General features: G+C 38.9%; 1 protein-coding gene across 1 annotated transcript in view; it reads left to right on the forward strand.

The window, feature by feature from the left end:
- Positions 1 to 21796, forward strand: part of ELOVL6 (ELOVL fatty acid elongase 6) — a 308961-nt gene that overhangs the window by 141061 nt on the left and 146104 nt on the right. The gene's annotated exons all lie outside the window — the stretch shown is intronic.

Consider the following 21796-nt stretch of genomic DNA (forward strand, 5'->3'; position numbering starts at 1 on the left):
CTTGTAACATTTTAATGTCCGTAAAGCAGTGGGTACGGCCATATTGTAACTTGGGTTTCTTTTTCTGCTAAGGCCAATTAGGGACATTTATAAATGGCTTACTAGAGTATGCAAAAAATGACTGCATGGAATACAGATGTCTCTGCACTTCCACTCTTAACAGGAATTTGAGAAGCCAACAATATTCAGAATTAAATTACAGGATAAGGGAACAAAATAAATAAAGTATATTGCAAAGTTGTTGTACTACATATAATTAAACATTTTATATTAATATTGCTAAGGGTTTAATGTTCCATTTAATGAAAACACATTTACAGGTGATGAGATTTTGAATTTACAAGATATAATCACAAATAAGCATCATGATGTCTTTTTGTATGTTTTTCGGTTACTGTGTGAAGTTTAATGGCAGCCTGTTGCTCATTATTGGTCTATGGTTTATGATTTCATTTCTCTGCTGAACTCCGTGTAATTGGGATAGATTGATAAATTGGCAGTGGTTACACTTGGCAACTGTTGTTTAAGTTTCAGGAAAATTTACTTACTCTGAAGTATTTTCTAAGAATTTTTTTTACTGAAAACAAAAACATGTCTTGCTCAGACATGCTAACATATAAGTGTAAGATATGTTTTATCTAGTCTGACCCCAAGCAGTCTTCTGTCAGCGATATTCACCCTGTCTCACAATAGGCTATATGACTGTTATAATAATAGAAATAGAAAATATATCTCGTTGTTGCCATTATATACCTCTTTGTTTACCAATGAGACAATGCAAAATAGTTTTAAGATTTTTGGAACAATAGTTCTCAGTATTGTGTAAATTCATACAGAAGGAAAAGAAATGCTGTAATTTACTTTGTAATGAGAGCAAATAAGTATAAAATTTAAAGATGTTACATTATTATTTACTGATAAATGCAGTTGTTTATTTCTTTCCAATGGCATGGAGAGTGCGCAAATTAATTAATTACTGTTGGAAATTCAACACCTGGCCACCAGGAGGAGGGAAAGACACTCCAAACAAAGCTTATAAATATCCTTCCCACTCAGGCCCGGACTGGGCATCCCGGGCAAATGCCCAGTGGGCTGCCAGTTACTTTAGCCCCGCCCACCAAGTGCTTTTACGGTGGCTCTTAGATTGCTGCAAAACTGTATTTATTCTAAAATGATGAAGCAGCTGTTGGGCCGCAGGTTACCTTTACCCCGGCCCTGCTCACAATTGAAGGGCTTCTGGTGGGAGGTGTTGGGAGTCTGTGACGCTGAGTGTGCGAAAAAGGAGCGTGTTCAAGCTCACCACCTGAGTGTATCCCCAGGACTCCTGCCATAGTATAGACACCACAGGGAGCCAGATCTTGAAGCATACACTTAAACACAGAAGGATGAAGGGATCCACACGCAGCAACATTAAGAACTGAAACTCAGGTAGCATGAGGCGGCAGCTGCACACCGGCTGTTACCAAAGTGCACTAAGCCAGACCATTCTAAATCTCTTCCCTATGAAGCCTCTCATCTCTGCAACGTTGCGTCCTGGCTCCTGATTCAGGAGCCAGGACGCAGTGTTGCAGAGATGAGAGGCTTCACAGGGAAGAAATTTAGAATGGTCTGGCTTAGTGCACTTTGGTAACAGCCGGTGTGCAGCTGTGGCTGTTCTGGGAGCCACATTAAAGCCCTAAAGAAAAGTTGTGGAGGATTTCCCCAGAGTTCCCCCAGGACTGCTACATGTAAACAAGAACAGAAGCCGTAAATACCTCTCTGATCTTGGTAATCAATGACCCTGAGCGGTCTGCTGCCAAAGCGAGGGAGGGGCACAAGCGGTGAACGGAACACGGTAACACCACAAGACATCTTTGGATAACACAAGCAGTAAGGAAGAAGGCGGAGGTAAGCCGGCTGATTTATCATTTACTATAGTATTGCCAGATGTCATATTCTTAAGCCCGCACAAACCACGTGCTATTATAATGACAGCTTGGTTCCGTCAATACCTTCAGAATAAGATGAACCAATGTGGAGTGATCTTCCTTCTTTTTGATTATGCTATTATGGTACTTTTGAAGCTAGAGATGAACGTGTTACACGGTCTTTTATAGAGGTGTACTTGTTATCCAGATGTGAGGATTGATTGTAGGGGTCACGTTTAAAGGGACAGTCTAGTCAAAATTAAACTTTCATTATTTAGATAGAACATGTAATTTTAATCAACTTTTTAATTTACTTTTATCATCAAAATTGCTTTTTTTCTCTTGGTATTCTTAGTTTAAACTAAACATAGGTAGGCTCATTTGCTAATTTCTAAGCCATTGAGGGCTGCCCCTAATCACATGCTTATTAAATTGTTTTTCACAACAAAAGACTTGGTAGTTCACGTGGGCCATATAGATAACACTGTGTTCAGGCACAGAAAGTTATTTAAGATTTAGCACAAGACAATGCTTATTGCAAGACAATAGATAATAAACAGTCACAATCATGTGATCAGAGGGCTGGAAGAAGGTTCTTAGATACAAGGTAATCACAGAGGTAAAAAGTACATTAATATAACTGTGTTGGTTATGCAAAACTGTGGAATGGGTAATAAAGGGATTATCTATCTGTTAAAACAATATCATTTATATTGTAGACTGTCTCTTTAACTGATACCTCATATTGCCTAACTCCTACCGAAATATTTTCGAATGTTTCTGACCGCAATTGAAAAACTTGAGTGTTTTTTGGCAGTGTACAGGGAAGTGAACTGTTGGAGTACTGCTTTCCCCACTTATCTATGCATCATGGTTCTAAGCATTTCATATACCCCTCTTATGTTGCACCTGAAGCTCAGGCTACAGTAGTCATACATCCAAAGCACTCCAGCCACCAGATTAAATCTTTGTTTAAAAGACCTTTATTTCTCCAACATAGGTGTGTCCGGTCCACGGCGTCATCCTTACTTGTGGGATATTCTCTTCCCCAACAGGAAATGGCAAAGAGCCCAGCAAAGCTGGTCACATGATCCCTCCTAGGCTCCGCCTTCCCCAGTCATTCTCTTTGCCGTTGCACAGGCAACATCTCCACGGAGATGGCTAAGAGTTTTTTGGTGTTTAAATGTAGTTTTTATTCTTCAATCAAGAGTTTGTTATTTTAAAATAGTGCTGGTATGTACTATTTACTCTGAAACAGAAAAGAGATGAAGATTTCTGTTTGTAAGAGGATAATGATTTTAGCAACCGTTACTAAAATCGATGGCTGTTTCCACACAGGACTGTTGAGATGAATTAACTTCAGTTGGGGGAAACAGTGAGCAGACTTTTGCTGCTTGAGGTATGACACATTTCTAACAAGACTTGGTAATGCTGGAAGCTGTCATTTTCCCTATGGGATCCGGTAAGCCATTTTCTTAGTTTTAAATATAAGAATAAAGGGCTTCACAAGGGCTTTAAAGACTGGTAGACATTTTTTCTGGGCTAAAACGATTACTTTATAAGCATATTTAATGGTTTATAACTTTGAAGAGTTATTTTAATCTTGGGAATTCTGTTAAAAAAACGGCAGGCACTGTATTGGACACCTTTTTCACTGGGGGCCTTTTCTAGTCATAGGCAGAGCCTCATTTTCGTGCCACTAATGCGCAGTTGTTTTTGAGAAGCAAGGCATGCAGATGCATGTGTGAGGAGCTCAGATCCACTGAAAAAGCTTATTGAAGGCGTCATTTGGTATCGTATTCCCCTCTGGGCTTGGTTGGGTCTCAGCAAAGCAGATACCAGGGACTGTATAGGGGTTAAATGTAAAAACTTATTTTAAGAGTTAAAGCTTTCAAATTTGGTGTGCAATACTTTTAAGGCTTTAAGACACTGTGGTGAAATTTTGGTGAATTTTGAACAATTCCTTCATACTTTTGCACATATTCAGTAATAAAGTGTGTTCAGTTTAAAATTTAAAGTGACAGTAACGGTTTTATTTTAAAACGTTTTTTGTGCTTTGTTATCAAGTTTATGCCTATTAACATGTCTGAACCATCAGATAGACGATGTTCTGTATGTTCGGAAGCCAAGGTTCCTCTCCATTTAAATATATGTGATGAATGTGACAAACAAAGTAGGGACAATGATGCCACTGATAATAATGTTGCCCAAAATGATTCCTTAAGTGAGGGGAGTAAGCATGGTACTGCATCATCTCCTTCTATGTCTACACCAGTCTTGCCCACTCAGGAGGTCCCTAGTTCATCTAGTGCGCCAATCCTCCTTACTATGCAACAATTAACGGCTGTAATGGATAATTCTATTAAAAACATTTTAGCCAAAATGCCCACTTATCAGCGAAAGCGCGACTGCTCTGTTTTAGATAATGAAGAGCATGAGGACGCTGATGATAATGGTTCTGACATGCCCTTACACCAGTCTGAAGGGGCCAGGGAGGTTTTGTCTGAGGGAGAAATTTCAGATTCAGGAAAAATTTCTCAACAAGCTGAACCTGACGTTATTACATTCAAATTTAAATCGGAACATCTCCGCGCTCTGCTTAAGGAGGTGTTATCTACTCTGGATGATTGTGACAATTTGGTCATTCCAGAGAAATTATGTAAGATGGACAAGTTCCTAGAGGTCCCGGTGCCCCCCGAAGCTTTTCCTATACCCAAGCGGGTGGCGGACATTGTAAATAAAGAATGGGAAAGGCCCGGCATACCTTTTGTCCCTCCCCCTATATTTAAGAAATTATTTCCTATGGTCGACCCCAGGAAGGACTTATGGCAGACAGTCCCCAAGGTCGAGGGGGCGGTTTCTACTCTAAACAAACGCACCACTATCCCTATAGAAGATAGTTGTGCTTTCAAAGATCCTATGGATAAAAAATTAGAGGGTTTGCTTAAAAAGATGTTTGTTCAGCAAGGTTACCTTCTACAACCAATTTCATGCATTGTTCCTGTCACTACAGCAGCGTGTTTCTGGTTCGAAGAACTAGAAAAGTCGCTCAATAAAGCATCTTCTTATGAGGAGGTTATGGACAGAGTTCAAGCACTTAAATTGGCCTCTTTTACCTTAGACGCCACTTTGCAATTAGCTAGATTAGCGGCGAAAAATTCAGGTTTTGCTATTGTGGCGCGCAGAGCGCTTTGGCTAAAGTCTTGGTCAGCGGATGTGTCCTCCAAGAACAAATTGCTTAACATCCCTTTCAAGGGGAAAACGCTGTTTGGCCCTGACTTGAAAGAGATTATTTCAGACATCACTGGGGGAAAGGGCCACGCCCTTCCTCAGGATAGGTCTTTTAAGGCTAAAAATAAAACAAATTTTCGTCCCTTTCGCAGAAACGGACCAGCCTCAAATTCTACATCCTCTAAGCAAGAGGGTAATTCTTCTCAAACCAAGCCAGCCTGGAGACCGATGCAAGGCTGGAACAAAGGTAAGCAGGCCAAGAAGCCTGCTACCGCTACTAAGACAGTATGAGATGCTGGCCCCCGATCCGGGACCGGATCTGGTGGGGGGCAGACTCTCTCTCTTCGCTCAGGCTTGGGCAAGAGATTTTCAGGATCCTTGGGCACTAGAAATAGTTTCTCAAGGTTATCTCCTGGAATTCAAGGAACTACCCCCAAGGGGAAGGTTCCACAGGTCTCAATTGTCTTCAGACCAAATAAAAAGACAGGCATTCTTACATTGTGTAGAAGACCTGTTAAAAATGGGAGTGATTCATCCTGTTCCATTAGGAGAACAAGGGATGGGGTTTTACTCCAATCTGTTAATAGTTCCCAAAAAAGAGGGAACATTCAGGCCAATTTTGGATCTCAAGATCCTAAACAAATTTCTCAGGGTTCCATCGTTCAAAATGGAAACCATTCGGACAATTCTTCCTACCATCCAGGAAGGTCAATTCATGACCACGGTGGATTTAAAGGATGCGTATCTACATATTCCTATCCACAAGGATCATCATCGGTTCCTAAGGTTCGCCTTTCTGGACATGCATTACCAGTTTGTGGCACTTCCATTCGGATTAGCCACTGCTCCAAGAATTTTCACAAAGGTACTAAGGTCCCTTCTAAGGGTGCTAAGGCCAAGGGGCATTGCAGTAGTACCTTACTTGGACGACATACTGATTCAAGCGTCGTCTCTGCCACAAGCAAAGGCTCATACGGACATTGTCCTAGCCTTTCTCAGATCTCACGGGTGGAAAGTGAACGTAGAAAAAAGTTCTCTATTCCCGTCAACAAGAGTTCCCTTCTTGGGAACAATAATAGACTCCTTAGAAATGAAGATTTTTCTGACAGAGGCCAGAAAATCAAAACTTCTAAGCTCTTGTCAAGTACTTCATTCTGTTCTTCTTCCTTCCATAACGCAGTGCATGGAAGTAATAGGTTTGATGGTTGCGGCAATGGACATAGTTCCTTTTGCGCGAATTCATCTAAGACCATTACAACTGTGCATGCTCAGACAGTGGAATGGGGATTATACAGACTTGTCCCCGACGATCCAAGTAGATCAGAGGACCAGAGATTCACTCCGTTGGTGGCTGACCCTGGACAACCTGTCTCAAGGGATGAGCTTCCGCAGACCAGAGTGGGTCATTGTCACGACCGACGCCAGTCTGGTGGGCTGGGGCGCGGTCTGGAAACCCCTGAAAGCTCAGGGTCTATGGTCTCGGGAAGAATCTCTTCTCCCGATAAACATTCTGGAACTGAGAGCGATATTCAATGCTCTCAAGGCTTGGCCTCAACTAGCAAAGGCCAAATTCATAAGGTTTCAATCAGACAACATGACGACAGTTGCATATATCAACCATCAGGGGGGAACAAGGAGTTCCCTGGCGATGGAGGAAGTGACCAAGATAATTCAATGGGCGGAGGATCACTCCTGCCACTTGTCTGCAATCCACATCCCAGGAGTGGAAAATTGGGAAGCGGATTTTCTGAGTCGTCAGACATTTCATCCGGGGGAGTGGGAACTCCATCCGGAAATCTTTGCCCACATAACGCAATTATGGGGCATTCCAGACATGGACCTGATGGCGTCTCGTCAGAACTTCAAGGTTCCTTGCTACGGGTCCAGATCCAGGGATCCCAAGGCGACTCTAGTAGATGCACTAGTAGCGCCCTGGACCTTCAACCTAGCTTATGTATTCCCACCGTTTCCTCTCATTCCCAGGCTGGTAGCCAGGATCAATCAGGAGAGGGCTTCGGTGATCTTGATAGCTCCTGCGTGGCCACGCAGAACTTGGTATGCAGACCTGGTGAATATGTCATCGGCTCCACCATGGAAGCTACCTTTGAGACGGGACCTTCTTGTTCAAGGTCCGTTCGAACATCCGAATCTGGCCTCACTCCAACTGACTGCTTGGAGATTGAACGCTTGATTTTATCAAAGCGTGGGTTCTCAGATTCTGTCATTGATACTCTTATTCAGGCTAGAAAGCCTGTAACTAGAAAAATTTACCATAAAGTATGGAAAAAATATATCTGTTGGTGCGAATCGAAAGGATTCCCATGGAACAAGATAAAAATTCCTAAGATTCTATCCTTTCTACAAGAGGGTTTGGAGAAAGGATTATCTGCAAGTTCTATGAAGGGACAGATTTCTGCTTTATCTGTTTTACTTCACAAAAAGCTGGCGGCTGTGCCAGATGTTCAAGCTTTTGTTCAGGCTCTGGTTAGAATCAAGCCTGTTTACAAACCTTTGACTCCTCCTTGGAGTCTCAATTTAGTTCTTTCAGTTCTTCAAGGGGTTCCGTTTGAACCCTTACATTCCGTAGATATTAAGTTATTATCTTGGAAAGTTTTGTTTTTGGTTGCAATTTCTTCTGCTAGAAGAGTTTCTGAGTTATCTGCTCTGCAGTGTTCTCCTCCTTATCTGGTGTTCCATGCAGATAAGGTGGTTTTGCGTACTAAACCTGGTTTTCTTCCGAAAGTTGTTTCTAACAAAAATATTAACCAGGAGATAGTTGTGCCTTCTTTGTGTCCGAATCCAGTTTCAAAGAAGGAACGTTTGTTGCACAATTTGGATGTAGTTCGTGCTCTAAAATTCTATTTAGAGGCTACAAAGGATTTCAGACAAACATCTTCCTTGTTTGTTGTTTATTCTGGTAAAAGGAGAGGTCAAAAAGCAACTTCTACCTCTCTCTCCTTTTGGCTTAAAAGCATCATCCGATTGGCTTATGAGACTGCCGGACGGCAGCCTCCTGAAAGAATCACAGCTCATTCCACTAGGGCTGTGGCTTCCACATGGGCCTTCAAGAACGAGGCTTCTGTTGATCAGATATGTAAGGCAGCGACTTGGTCTTCACTGCACACTTTTACCAAATTTTACAAATTTGATACTTTTGCTTCTTCTGAGGCTATTTTTGGGAGAAAGGTTTTGCAAGCCGTGGTGCCTTCCATCTAGGTGACCTGATTTGCTCCCTCCCATCATCCGTGTCCTAAAGCTTTGGTATTGGTTCCCACAAGTAAGGATGACGCCGTGGACCGGACACACCTATGTTGGAGAAAACAGAATTTATGCTTACCTGATAAATTACTTTCTCCAACGGTGTGTCCGGTCCACGGCCCGCCCTGGTTTTTTAATCAGGTCTGATGAATTATTTTCTCTAACTACAGTCACCACGGTATCATATGATTTCTCCTATGCATATTCCTCCTTTACGTCGGTCGAATGACTGGGGAAGGCGGAGCCTAGGAGGGATCATGTGACCAGCTTTGCTGGGCTCTTTGCCATTTCCTGTTGGGGAAGAGAATATCCCACAAGTAAGGATGACGCCGTGGACCGGACACACCGTTGGAGAAAGTAATTTATCAGGTAAGCATAAATTCTGTTTTTCATTAGTTGGGTCCAAAAGTTTACAGGAACAATGTTTTGAACCTACAATAGGCTCTTAGTCAGGTACCAGAGCCTATTGTAGGTTCAAAACGTTGTTCCTGTAAACTTTTGGACCCAACTAATGAAAATTAAGGTCTTTTAAACAAAGATTTCTTCTGGTGGCTGGAGTGCTTTGGATGTATGACTATTTGGATTAACAAGATTTGGCAAATCTTACTCTGTGCCCCACAAACAGGTGTTCTCTTTCCTTTTTTGATTTTCTGCTCAGACTACAATGTCATAAGTTTATCTATCTCTTGTATTAAATGGACCTGAAATCCCATTTTTTTTCATGATTCGAATAGAAAGTACAATTAGAAAAAAATAAATGTTTTCCAATTTACTTTTCAAATTTACTTAATTCTCTTAGTATCATTTGCTGAAAGAACAGCAATGCAGGTTTGTATGCTCAGGAGCATGCACTTGTTTGGAGCACTATATGGCAGCAATTTTACAAGAATGTTTTTAACGGTGTTATACATTGCATAAAAAATGTTCTCTGCTATAGCCAATTTTGTATTGTGTTATAGTCTGTTTCAATTTTGTATTGGATTGTTAGATTGTTGTTCTTCATTTTCTACTTAGGATATTTCACTCATTGATTTTTTTATTTTTATTTTTTACACCGTTGCACTTATGTAATTATTTCATGATTTATAGTAGTGGACTAGTAGTGGATACTCATAAAAAAAAACTAAGCGAGTCAATTAAAATTGAATATATAATTTAATGGTGTATAAATTAGGGTAGTTTATTATGGAATTTTAGGTTACAACATGGCAGCGCCCATTGCTTTATGGAAACAAACTTTACACTTTTTATTTTTAATATTTAAAAGAATTTATATGTTGCTTTGGGACTTGTTACTATAGGAGCTTTGCTCAGCCCTCTTCTGAGGGCGCGCCAGGATTTCACAGCGCATGCACCAGAGCTATAAAGTTGGAGGTCAAATTAAAAAAAAAAATATTTCATGTTTGATAATGCTTTAAAGGGACATTATACACATTTTTTCTTTGCATAAATGTTTTGTAGATGACCTATTTATATAGCCCATAAAGTGTTTGTTTGTTTTTTAAATGTATAGTTTTGCTTATTTTAAAATAACATTGTTTGATTTTCTGACTCCTAACCAAGCCCCAAAGTTTTATGAGAATACCGTCAGATACCTACTCCAGCTTGCTCCTGTTTGTGTAAAGGGTCTTTTCATATGCAAAAGAAGGGGGGGGGGAACTCTTATTTCCCACTTGCAGTGGGCTTTCCAACTACCTTTTTTAACAGAGCTAAACTGAGATCTTCTATGTAAGTTTTTAAACAGTTTTATACTGGATTTTTATATCAGTATCTGTGCATCTTATTCTTTATAGTAGTGTCTATTACATGCAGTTATATGAAAATTGGTGTATACTGTCCCTTTAAGTGGCTTTTGTTGTTATTTCATTACTAGACTAATATATAAATTGCAATCTAACACATATGTACACTGGCCTTTAAACAACTATTATGCCTTAAAAATACATGTGCATATTATTTCAGGCTAATCCGTGCTTTGAATACATAATTCTATCTAGCACTACTATTTAATGTCCCTAAAAAGGTTTCCTTATGAGCCAGTTAGATTCTGTCACACAGATGACTTGTGCACTCGTCTACTTTTTTATGTCAACATTTTAAGCATATTTTAATCATTTATTCCATATGTACAATAGATATATACAAAAGATGTCTTTCTTTTTCTTGTGTGAGAACATTATCATTATCATATTTCTAGAACTGAATGCATAACTACTGTTTGTGGATAAATGATCTGTTGCTCTTTTCAGGTCTTTGCATAATGACCTTTTCATCAAGAAGGGGAAAGACAAACTTTTTATTCAGTGTTATTCTTTTAACCTTTGTTGACCTTTTTCACTCATTAGCCTTTAAATCTGTTCTTTCCTAAAGAAATACTGCCAGTGTAGCTTAATTAGACCACGAAAATTGTTTGCATAAAACCTGTGGTGTAATTCAGGGTAAAATAATTGTTTAGTAGTCAAGCTACTGTTTCATTGATTAATTTATATTTGTTTATTAATCCCTTTAGAGCAGAAAGGGCACAAAAGTTGTGTTTTGTGTTGTTATATTGACAAAATCTGAACGTGCAGAACAAAACAAGATTCTTCATGGGGGTACGTAAAAGTATTGTAAAGCAAGTTCGAGTACAATGTAGCTTTTTTATAGCATTTTTTTCTATAATCCATATTCAAAAAGTTTTTGCTTTTTTTAAAAAAAAAAATGTCTAAATGTAGTTTAGTTTAGTGTAGTTTAGAAATTCTGTTCCTGTTGTGAAAAAAAAAAAAATTCTTGTCAGATTTGTGGTAACTTGTCCCTGACCACCAATACAACTATGGGAGGTATATCAGGGGTGGTCTGTAGTCTGCATATAATGTACAAGGGCCTGCCTGATGATTCACTGGGCTATATAAAAACATAGGTTTCTGTTTTAAACATGACTGTAACCATCATGGCCACTGTCATATGTGGATGAGGTTGCACTGCAATTGCACGCATGCACATTGGCACAGATTACTGATGGCGGCCATCTTTGAATAGTCACAGCCAGTACTATTCTCTTCAAGTTTCAGATACCCTAGATACGCCTCTGGAGTCTGGTATGATCCAAGTTCTGGTATGAACAAGTAGTTTTTGAGCTTTGAGCCATGGGTGTAATATAAGCTCTAAGGTTATTTTACAACTGTTAGGAGCTGCAAACAAGGTGGGTTGATCTTAGATTTGATGTGGGCATAAGACTGGCAATAGCCACAGGGCTATAAGACCTGATCTTAAATGTGAACAAGACCCCATCTTCCACTCTTCCCTGATCATTGCCTGGTTGTCCAGTATTTTTGTTAATGATAGCTGGCAATGCTACTGGCACCTATTGCTGATCTTCAATATACATTTGAATATTCACATGTTATGGGGGAAAAAATAGTCGCCTAGATATAGAGTTCTGCGCTAGTCGTCAAAACCAGCGTTAAGGGGTCCTAACGCTGGTTTTGGCCGCCCGCTGGTATTTAGAGTCAGTCAGGAAAGGGTCTAGCGCTCACTTTCCAGCCGCGACTTTTCCATACCGCAGATCCCCTTACGCCAATTGCGTATCCTATCTTTTCAATGGGATCTTCCTAACACCGGTATTTAAAGTCTTGGCTGAAGTGAGCATTAGAACTCTAATGACAAAACTCCAGCCAAAGAAAAAAGTCAGGAGTTAAGAGCTTTATGGGCTAACGCCGGTTCATAAAGCTCTTAACTACTGTGCTCTAAAGTACACTAACACCCATAAACTACCTATGTACCCCTAAACCGAGGCCCCCTCACATCGGCGCCACTCTAATAAAATTTTGTAACCCCTAACCTGCCGACCGCACACCGCCGCCACCTACATTATCCCTATGTACCCCTTTTCTGCTGCCCCTAATATCGCCAACACCTACATAATATTTATTAACCCCTAATCTGCCCCCCCCCAATGTCGCCGCTACCTTACCTACACTTATTAACCCCTAATTTGCCGACCAGACCTCGCCACCACTATAATAAATGTATTAACCCCTAAAGCTAAGTCTAACCCTAACCCTAACACCCCCCTAAGTTAAATATAATTTAAATCAGCCAATCAGATTTTTCCTACCTTAATTCCGATTGGCTGATAGAATCCTATCAGCCAATCGGAATTCGAGGGACGCCATCTTGGATGACGTCATTTAAAGGAACCTTCATTCGGACTTAGGACGTCGTTAGAAGAGGATAGATCCGCGCCGGCTGCTTCAAGATGGACCCGCTCCGGATGGAAGAAGATAGAAGATGCCACCTGGATGAAGACTTTGGACCCTCTGGAGGACCTCTTCTTGCCGGATAGGATGAAGACTTTGGACCCTCTGGAGGACATCATCTTGCTGGATAGGATGAAGACTTCGGACCCTCTTCTGGACGGATCGGTGATACCCGGCTGGGTGAATACAAGGTAGGGAGATCTTCAGGGGCTTAGTGTTAGGTTTTTTTAAGGGGGGTTGGGTGGGTTAGATTAGGGGTATGTGGGTGTTGGGTTGCAATGTTGGGGGGGGGTATTGTATGTTTTTTTTTTTACAGGCAAAAGAGCTGATTTCTTTGGAGCATGCCCCGCAAAAAGCCATTTTAAGGGCTGGTAAGGTAATAGAGCTGTTAACTTTTTATTTTAGAATAGGGTAGGGCATTTTTTTATTTTGGGGGGCTTTGTTATTTTTTTAGGGGGCTTAGAGTAGGTGTAATTAGTTTAAAATTCTTGTAATCTTTTTTTATTTTTTGTAATTTAGTGTTTGTTTTTTTTTTGTAATTTAGTTTAGTTGATTTAATTGTACGTAATTGTAGTTAGTTTAGTTAATTAATTTATTGATAGTGTAGTGTTAGGTTTAATTGTAACTTAGGTTAGGATTTATTTTACAGGTAATTTTGTACTTATTTTAACTAGGTAGCTATTAAATAGTTATTAACTATTTAATAGCTATTGTACCTAGTTAAAATAAATACAAAGTTGCCTGTAAAATAAATATAAATCCTAAAATATCTACAATATAATTATTCGTTATATTGTAGCTATATTAGGGTTTATTTTACAGGTAAGTATTTAGCTTTAAATAGGATTCATTTATTTAATAAGAAATAATTTATTTCGTTAGATTTAAATTATATTTAACTTAGAGGGGTGTTAGGGTTAGACTTGGCTTTAGGGGTTAATACATTTATTAGAGTAGCGGCGAGGTCCGGTCGGCAGATTAGGGGTTAATAAGTGTAGGTAAGGTAGCGGCGACGTTGGGGGGGGGGCAGATTAGGGGTTAATAAATATAATATAGGGGTCGGCGGTGTTAGGTGCAGCAGATTAGGGGTTGATAGGGATAACGTAGGTGGCGGCGGTGTCCGGAGTGGAAGATTAGGGGTTAATAATAATATGCAGGGGTCAGCGATAGCGGAGGCGGCAGATTAGGGGTTAATAAGTGTAAGGTTAGGGGTGTTTAGACTCGGGGTTCATGTTAGGGTGTTAGGTGCAGACTTAGGAAGTGTTTCCCCATAGGAAACAATGGGGCTGCGTTAGGAGCTGAACGCTGCTTTTTTGCAGGTGTTAGTTTTTTTTCAGCTCAAACTGCCCCATTGTTTCCTATGGGGAAATCGTGCACAAGCACATTTTTCAAGCTGGCCGCTACCGTAAGCAACGCTGGTATTGAAAGTTGAAGTGGCGGTAAATTATGCTATACGCTCCCTTTTTGGAGCCTAACGCAGCCCTTCAGAGAACTCTAAATACCAGCGTTATTTAAAAGGTGCGGGGGAAAAAAAAAACACGCGTAGCTAACGCACCCCTTTGGCCGCAAAACTCTAAATCTAGGTGAGTGTTTTTTATACCTTTTCACAGAATCTAGAAGTATTGACGATATTGAGAGTTTTTAATCTAATTATTATTGGTGTTTGCTTGTAATGTTCTATTATTTACTTTTATATATATGATGATGGGATGCAATAAATAAAGATTATACATGGCAATAAAAGTTCATACAGAAGGGCTAGAAAACTCTATACAGAGATTACAGGGTAGTTGTTGGCTCCATTTTTTCAAGCTGCAGAGCTTCAAAGCCCTTGTAGTGCACAAGCGAGCCTGCGACCAATAGTTAAGAAGCAGCGGTCTTATGACCACAATTCCTTGACCTCTCCACCACACTTTAGGTGGTAGATTAAAATAACCCGAGACTGATGGAGTCCATATGATGAGGTTCTTGACTAAAGGGTGAGCTGACTGTATTTAAAGCGACATTAAGCATCAAATACATTTCATGCATCTCCCTCTAATTATGGGTGCCACCATTTTGGAACTTAGGTTTTACTGCAGGTATCTGAAGGAGAGTTCTGCACATTATGTGCAGGAACAAGTATGCGTGTATGCTTCTTTACAATATGTCAAATTGTAACAGGCTCATTTTTGTTCTCTGGAATAATTATTTTCCTTGTCATAGGCCCAGAGCTTAAATTACTAGTGTATATACCCCAGCATAAAGTATAGTTGAACATACAATTTATAGCAGATAGTGAGAGAATAATAACTTTGAAAACATAGCAATAGAACAGGCAACAGTTGGGATTATACCGTTTTTAGCACAATTATCAGCAAACCTATTTTCTAATAAAATGAACACTATGTATCAGTGTGATATAACACATACTATGCAACAAAATAAAGTCATTATTTCAGAAGGATATTAAGCAAACAAACTATATGCAGCTAAAGGTGGTTTAGATGGTAAACCTTGGTTTACAAAAAATATGTTAGATTTATTATTGCTATTTACAGTATACAATGTATTTATGGGTTGATTTATCAAAGGCTTTCACCAGCCTTCGCCCCCCTACGACTCCCCCTACCGCTGCTTCCCTAATCTTAGGTGGCGAATTTCAATCTCTTCTGTTTTGTCCGACAGCGGAATTCAGCCCGCCAGAGGCGCGTATGTGCACCCCTGTCCGTCACAGCTTCATAAATCGACCCCTTAGGGATTTTTAGAAAGGATTTAGTAGTTACTTTTTACTCTGTGAGTGATGCATTTAGAAAGATGTTCTACAACATCGGTATTTATATAATTTAAGTAAATGAAACTGACAAAACATTTTGTTATAACAAGCTGTTAAATGTTACTTTTAAAGGGCCATAATTGTTGAATAATTGCATGCACTAATTCATTAGAAACTGTCTTTGATTGCACAAGCCAGCTGTGTAACTTGCACTGCTGATTGGATCAGCTGCAGTTTCCGTCAGTTTTCCATCAGGGGATCTGCGCGTCCCAAGCTGTACTTTTACTGTGTGTTTAACCCCTTTGTGGGGGTTATTAACACAAAGTACTGCAGGGTTGCTAGTATGTCATCTTTCGACTATTATGGCCTTTTAATAAGAGAAACGTTGTCCTTTGTTTACTAGCACCAGAGAAATTGGTTCAGGAGTTATGCATCTGCTATTATGTATTATTATTATAGAAATAAACAAAGGAAGAAGATGCCTCCTTGTGTGTATCAAATAATATCACTGTAAACCATTAAATCCAATGAAAGAATTAAACCCTATTTACAGGCAATGCGTTTCTTGGCGTTCAAGCTGTTTCATCTGGCATAAATATCACATATCAGTCAGAGTTCTAATAAACCTACTATCCACCAATCGGGTCGCTGGACCTGCTCCTCTCATAAGGCAATATCCAATCAAATGTAACCATAATGATAATTATATGATATAGTTTGTACTATGATATTTCTTTATATGAACTTAAGTGCTATTGTGTATTTTTGTGTATTCTGTAAATTCAGTAATCTCACTGATTTTAATTACTGTATTATAATCACAATCTAGTTTAGAACAAGTCTGATTAAAGTGGTAAGGATAACACACATTTTGTATGTTAATTGTTTATGCACAAAAAGTGAGGTTCTGATGGAATAAATGGTACATTCTGACATTACAGAGAATATACTAAAAACACATTCATGGGTGTCCACAGGGGAAGCAAGAACCACACATCCCTGGAATTCCCTTCCTTATATCTAAGGATAAGCACTGATTTCAATTGATTATATTGACTTATTTTAGTTTGATTTCAACTGTCTAATACCAATATCTGTAGTTGTGTTCATAAGCTATTCATGTAAACCCACATTAATGTATTCCTCACTGCTGATTGGTGGCTAAATGTAGCCACCAATAAGCAAGCGCTATCCAGGGGGCTAAACCTAAAATGGGCTGGCTCCTAAGCTTTGAATTTCTGCATTTCAAATGAAGATAGCAAGAGAACAAAGAAAAATGTATCATAGGAGTAAATTAGAAAGTTGCTTAAAATTGCATGTTCTGTGTGAATCATTGAAGAAAAACAATTGGGTTTAGTATCCCTTTAAGTAAATTATGTTATGACTCTGAATTTAGATGGAATATTTTCCATTCCAGTTGAAAATATGTGACAGTTTTTTTGTTTTTGTTTGTTTTTATCAATTAAAAATATAATCTTTACACCTTACGAAATGTATTTGAAACTAATGTGTCAGGTAGGCAACTTAATAGCCAGTGGTTTTTTTTTTCTTTTCTAGCTGGATATTGGTAGAATAATTTAACAAATCCCCAGAGGTACAATTGTAGGATATAGGTCTCCCTGGCTCCCAGATGTTGTCGAGCCCTGACATACTGTATGTAAACATTTGCCATAAAGTATAAAAATTATGAAAAATAACATTTTATCATTGTAGCTAAATGCATATTAATATTAGCTGGGTAATTCCAAAGTAACAGCATTGGAATGTACTGCATGAGGACATTGTTACATATGTATGTTGTCATCAAGGATTATAACATCACTTTTCTCATCAGATACAACTATGTCATATTTACTTGCCCTCAGCATTGTCCTACTTGAAATTAACTTGTTTTCTTAGTCATAAACCATGAGTACAGCTGTTAACACTTCAACACACATCCTAATCAACACTTCAGTTAGCAGTGCTGTTGCCAAGTGTCTAATCAGCTGGACAAAGAGTACGGCCAAGAATCTGACACTGCACGTTTTTCAAAAAGGCATTTAAACTTCACATTTTCACATGTGGGTCATCATTATCTTTTCCCAATTAAAATGTTAAAAATGGTTACTAAATGCAATCATATTTTGATGTATAGAAAAAATATTCATGCAGTATACTCACAAAATATTAATTTATTTGTAAATTACTGGTATTGTATTTATGTTTATGTGTGTGTGTGTAGGTGTTATGTATGTGTGTATATATATATATATATATATATATATATATATATATATATATATTCATTATGTTCATCTATTAGAATTTACAATGAGTAATCAGCATTTAGAAATGTATTTTACAAATAAGAAAACTCTGTGTATATTGTGTACTATACTGGTAATTAACGGGTTAACAGTTTGATTTATGCACTTAAAATGAAGGTCTATGATTGGTCAACAGTGGCCTATCACTAAGCAGATGTCCCTTCAAATGTTTCACACGCTTGTATTATTCCAGCTACGACTACGGCATCAGGCCGAAACATGTCAGCCTATGTTTTTGTGTGTTGATCTTTTATGTGCTTTGGTACTCCCATGTGTTTTTACCATACATGGATCTAATAAAAGACTTTTTGCTTTTAACACTTCGCCTTGGATCTGAAATCTTTCTCAAACTTATATATATATTATATATATATATATATATATATATATATATATATATATATTTAGTTTTAATGTAGCAGAGATGACTGGCACTCACTGGACTTTCAAAAGTTTTATTTTGCAATTCAAAAGTGTCACGTTTTCGTGGTTTTCACCCCTTCTTCAGACAGAGTCTGGATCAGCTTTGGAAATCCAGTGAGTGCCATCTCTCTCTCTCTCTTATTCTCTCTATCTCACTCTCACTAATACTCACTCACTCTCACTCACTCTATCTCACTTTCTCTCACTCTCATCCAACATGTGCAGTAAGTAACACGGATACATCATTACAATTAATGCCCATAAAGAATAAAATTATGCCTTCGTTTTTAAATAATAGATGTGTACCAAATATTATATACTATTTATGCTGAGGCTGAAGATCCCCTTGTATTATGCTTCTTTATAGGTTGCTTTATAGTTGTATTTGGGCATACATTTATTTTGTACAATTAGAACTGTGTGTTAGATGTTTCTAAGGAACATGTATTTTGTTTTTATTTATTTTTTTCTTTGCTTTATCAGCTATAACGTACTAAAAAATGCTGACATCATTACACAGGATTTCTCTATTGAGAACACGGTAGCTCTTCACAGTGTGAGAGTAATATACTGTGTTATCATCTGTATCAGCATCTTTTATGAAAAAGACTTTGGTGAGTTATATTTGTATAGGTTGATCTCGATGGACTTTTGTCTTTTTTCAACCTTATCTACTATGTTACTATTCTTGTGTCATTTTTTTTTTATTTATTATATTAACCCCTTAATGACCACAGCACTTTTCCATTTTCTGTCCGTTTGGGACCAAGGCTATTTTTACATTTCTGCAGTGTTTGTGTTTAGCTGTAATTTTCCTCTTACTCATTTACTGTACCCACACATATTATATATCGTTTTTCTCGCCATTAAATGGACTTTCTAAAGATACCATTATTTTCATCATATCTTATAATTTACTATAAAAAATTTTATAAAATATGAGGAAAAAATGGAAAAAAACACACTTTTTCTAACTTTTTTCACAAACTTTTGGTTTCTAACTTAAATTATTTACAAACAGCTTGTGCAATTATGGCATAAATGGTTGTAAATTCTTCTCTGGGATCCCCTTTGTTCAGAAATAGCAGACATATATGACTTTGGTGTTGCTTTTTGGTAATTAGAAGGCCGCTAAATGCCACTGCGCACCACACGTGTATTATGCCCAGCAGTGATTAATTAGGGAGCATGTAGGGAGCTTTTTGGGGTAGTTTTAGCTTTAGTGTAGTGTAGTAGACAACCCCAAGTATTGATCTAGGCCAATTTTGGTATATTTCATGCCACCATTTCACCGCCAAATGCGATCAAATTAAAAAAAAGTTTATTTTTTCTCAATTTTAGGTTTCTCACTGAAATTATTTACAAACAGCTTCTGCAATTATGGCACAAATGGTTGTAAATGTTTCTCTGGGATCCCCTTTGTTCAGAAATAGCAGACATATATGGCTTTGGCATTGCTTTTTGGTAATTAGAAGGCCTCTAAATGCCGCTGCGCATCACACGTGTATTATGGCTAGCAGTGAAGGGGTTAATTATGTAGCTTGTAGGGAGCTTGCAGGGTTAATTTTAGCTTTAGTGTAGAGCTCAACCTCCCACCTGAAACATCAGACCCCCTGATCCCTCCCAAACAGCTCTCTTCCCTCCCCCACCCCACAATTGTCCCCGCCATCTTAAGTACTGGCAGAAACTCTGCCAGTACTAAAATAAAAGGTATTTGGCCCTTTTTTTTTAAAAAAAAAAGAAAAAAAAAAGCATATTTACATATGCTGATGTGTAGGATCCCCCCCTTAGACCCCAACCTCACTGATCCCCCACCAAACTGCTCTCTAACCCTTCCCCTCTACAATAATGGGTGCCATCTTGGGTACTGGCAGCTGTCTGCCAGTACCCAGTTTTGTAACAAAATGTGCCTTTTTTTTAAAAAAAATTCCCTTTTCTGTAGTGTAGCTTCCCCCCCCCCCCCCACCGAGACCAACCCCCAACCCCTTCCAGGTCCCTTAGATGATATTTTACAGTAATTGTGTTTTTAATTTTTAACCTTTTTTTTCTGTAGTGTAGCGGTTCCCACCCGCTCCCGCCCCGTGCACGCGCCCGCCCACCACCCCCCGTGCACGCGCTCGCTCCCGTGCGCGCCCCGTAGCTCCCGCCCCCGATCCCGCCCCCCTCCACTCCACACTGAGCACCGATGGCCGCCCACCCGCCTCCCACGTAAGCTCCCACCCACCAACGATACCGGCCACCGATGTCCGGTGCAGAGAGGGCCACAGAGTGGCTCTCTCTGCATCGGATGGCCAAGGGGGGTTATTGCAGGATGCCTCCATATCGAGGCATCACTGCAATAACCGGAAAGCAGCTGGAAGCGAGCAGGATCGCTTCCAGCTGCTTTCCAGACCAAGGACGTACGCCACACGTCCTCGGTCATTAACTGTCTTTTTTTTGAGGACGTGTGGCGTACGTCCTTGGTCGTTAAGGGGTTAAACTTAAAGGGCGAGTAAACCTACCAAATAATGTTATATAATTCTGCAGATAGTGCAGAATTATATAACATTAGCTTAGTGCCAGCTTTCTAAAGCAAAGGACTGCAGAGATATTGTACTACAAAAAATTGAATTTTACAGAACGCCGCTACAAAACAAGAGCAGGAGCGAGCTACATTGAGTTTAATAGCTCGAATGGGCCGGCTGTGACTAGACAGTGTGTCCGCGATGCGCTTAGGAGAAAAAAAAAAAACCCCGCTCAGTAGAGCCAGGAGCGGCATTCTGTAAAATGCAATTCTCTGCAGTCCTTTGCTTTAGAATGCTGGCTCTAAGCTAATGTTATATAATTCTGCAGTATGTGCAGAATTCTATAATATTATTTGGTAGGTTTACTGTCCCTTTAATTAGTTCACCTACAATAATTGTTTGATGTGATACATTTTTGTTATTAGTACTATTTGTTAGTACGTGTTCCACATTGTAATAAGGGTTCAGTCATTACAAAATGTTGATAAAATCACAATTTCATAGGCACTAAATGTGTAGCAGGTCCTAATAATTTATATAGAACAGCATAACATTTGTGAACCATAAGTAAAGACTTTGGAGTTTTGGGCCATTGGCTTCCCAGATGTGTCCAGGTGTTATGACAAATGCCTTTATGTAAAGCTCTCTTTCAATAGTTTCATTGGTTTTATTGCAGTTGTTTGCTCCACACTACCATGAATAATCCCTGATATCAGCAAAAGAGAGAATGTATACATTTGTTCAATACCAGATTAAATTGCCAATCTAATTATTTATACAAATTAAAGATACACCCTCTATTTCACTTCAACACTTTTAAACAAACTAATTTCTTTTGTTATGTGTTTAACTCTTGCAAAAGTGTTAACTACAGATTCAAAGTAAGTGCTGATGTGCCACTTGAGAGAAGAATACAACTGCTGTATAAATGAGAAGCTATACATGACTATTCTCCATTTACAGCTATATTCGTATATGGAATGGCGTGTTCTAAGAATACAACTGTGACTGCATATTTAACCCTTTTGAAAGGAATCTCACAATGCACCAAATAAAATAGACCATTTCATTTTTGCACTAGAATGTCCCTTTAAATGGTGGTCCCTGACTATACTTTTTTATATATGCTGTAATATTTAACAGCACCATCTCCCATATAAATGATGGTAAT

This window comes from Bombina bombina, chromosome 2, assembly GCF_027579735.1.
Source record: "Bombina bombina isolate aBomBom1 chromosome 2, aBomBom1.pri, whole genome shotgun sequence".
NCBI classification, from domain to species: Eukaryota; Metazoa; Chordata; class Amphibia; order Anura; family Bombinatoridae; genus Bombina; species Bombina bombina.